This window comes from Pteropus vampyrus, unplaced genomic scaffold (assembly GCF_000151845.1).
Source record: "Pteropus vampyrus isolate Shadow unplaced genomic scaffold, Pvam_2.0 Scaffold1384, whole genome shotgun sequence".
Classification (NCBI taxonomy): domain Eukaryota; kingdom Metazoa; phylum Chordata; class Mammalia; order Chiroptera; family Pteropodidae; genus Pteropus; species Pteropus vampyrus.
This window is the reverse complement of record NW_011890165.1, coordinates 6,192-8,461: the sequence shown is the minus strand read 5'-3', so window position 1 is coordinate 8,461 and position 2,270 is coordinate 6,192. Positions and strand designations below refer to the sequence as shown.

General features: G+C 55.5%; 1 long non-coding RNA gene across 1 annotated transcript in view; it reads right to left on the bottom strand.

Moving 5' to 3' along the window:
- Positions 1 to 486: 486 nt before the first annotated feature.
- LOC105310184 overlaps positions 487 to 2,270 on the bottom strand; it is a 3,374-nt gene continuing 1,590 nt past the window's right edge. Inside the window, exon 2 of the long non-coding RNA XR_897467.2 lies at positions 487 to 1,377. This is a non-coding gene — a long non-coding RNA (uncharacterized LOC105310184). The remainder of the gene's footprint in view (positions 1,378 to 2,270) is intronic.

Sequence of the window (2,270 nt, the reverse complement as noted above, 5' to 3'; positions counted from 1 at the left end):
GGTGCGGGCACCGGCGCGTCGGCCTGTGTAGCCCCTTTTCTTCTCGCCTTCGCCGTCAGCTGTTGGAGAGGGCACCCGAGACCCTCGGGCGATGGCCGCGTGCTGAGCGGTTCGTCACGCCACCTGCTCTGCTTACGAACCAACAGCGCAGACACCCAGGGTGGTTCTGGGCGAGTGCAGCCCTTTTCTTCTCCACAGAGGCACTCGGACGGTCCCGGAGGTGGCCCGCCGGAGCCCCAGCCCCAATGGCCTCCGAGCGGCAGTGCCACAGCTGCACCCCCTGCCCGAGCAGCTTCACTGGGGGCGGGACTCCCGCCTGCGGACAGCACCGGGGCCGGGCCAGCTGCATAACCCGCCCCCACTTGGTCTCTCCGAGCTGCCCATAGGAGACTGCAGAGGTTGTGCCCCGCCACCCTCAACTACCCTGTCATGGGACAAACACATTGTTTAAAGAAAGAAAAGAAAACTAAGCGTCCACATTTCCGATTCAAATTTTAAGATTATAATTGTTTTGTTTTTTTACTTAAATTCTTTGATTATACCTTTTTTTAGATGAAAATCTTGGTTCTTTGCAACGTTATTTGCTTTATTCCACAGGACACACATAATTATTTCAGAATAGTAAGTTATTAATAAGACTACAGATCAAAGTTTGACCTTTTTTACTGTTTTTACATCTCATCGAAGATACAGTTAAAATACGTTATAATTGGAATAACTGATTTCTCTAACGGCTTACGTCGCCAGCAACATACAGGCTCACTTACCCCTACAAACGGAATGTTCTCAGGTGAGCTCTGCCGTGGTGAAGCACCCTGCTTGCCGTGACCGTGACAGCTGCAGGTGCCTCTGCCCCGTGCGGTGCCCCACTCAGCGCAGAGCCTCCCGGGGACGGCCAGCCTGCCCAGCGGGTCCCCTCACGCTGGCCTGTGCCCTTCCGGTCTTTCGCTAACCAGACAATGCCACGGTGAATGAGCTTGTTTTGCGCTTTTGCCCTAGTACCTTTGGGATGGTTTTGGGGAGCAGGACAGCCAGCCCAGGTGTGTCACCGTGGTGTCCCACGGGCCGTGTGAGGCCGCCTGCCCCAGGCGGCCGTCTGTCGTCAGATTTGGGTTTGGGCCAGTCTAATCGGTGACACAGGATCTTCAGATAGTTTGGTTTGCATTTCTCTTATTTTTTGTCTTCTTGATTTTGGGGGCTGATGAAGCTCTTTTGAATCAGAAATATGAATCTTAATATTCCTAATTTAAATTACGATTTTTACTGGGATAAAATGTTATAAAGTTCATCCTTTTAGCCATTTTCAAGTTTCAAAAGAAAAATAAAGTGTGCACTTCGGTGTCATCTCGCATATTCACGACGTCGTGCGACCCTGACCTCTACTCCCAAACACGCCTCAACCCAGCGGAGAGACCCGGACGGTGAGCCACACGCCCCGCCCAGCCCGACGCCACTGCTCTGCCTCAAGGTGCAGGTATTTTTGAAGGCGCTGACTGTACAAACGTTTCCCCAGGACGTATCCCCCTCAGTTCCGCGGGGAGCCGGCACTCGCCTCCTGCCTCACGCTTGGCTCTTCGGTCCGCCCCGAGTGCGTCGGGCGGGCAGCGGGCCGCGGGCCGCTCGGGGCTGCTCTCCTGCGCCTGGCGCCCTGCCGACGGCCACCCACGACCCCGTGCCCCCTCGTCCCTCTCCTCTCTGAGGGCTTCCTGGCTGTTTGTCCTTTTGTTCTCTCATGTGAACTTTATAATTAGCTTATTTAGAGCTGGGGGAGAAACGTTCTGGTCTTTTTATACGGATTCAGTTTATAAATTTGCTTATGGAGAACTGTTCTCTGAACCTTTTCCCCTCCCAAGTCCCCACGGGCGTCTTTAGGTGACTAGTGTCCTCACACAGGGCCTCACTTTCCCTGTTTGATTTAAGCCCAGAATCGCACCCCTGTGTCTGCTGAAGTGGGGCATCTCCTCCACTGCCTTCCGACTGAATGCACCTTGAGCCCTGCTGCTTCCTGAGTGTCTCGGTGTCTGACGTCACTTTTTTATGCTGGAAATGTACCAGAGCATTTGATCCAAGCAGCGAGAGGCAGGAAGCAGGGCAGGCACGGTGGCCCTGGGCGGCGACTCTAATGGCCGCCCCTTCCTTCTCTCCACCTGCCAGGCTTCCTGCGGGCAGCCTGCTCGGTGGGGCGGGAGGGAGCAGTGTCCAGGGCCAGAGCGGGAGGTGGGCGACGGGACACGGGGGCCGGAGGACCTCCGCTGTCTGGCCCACACGGA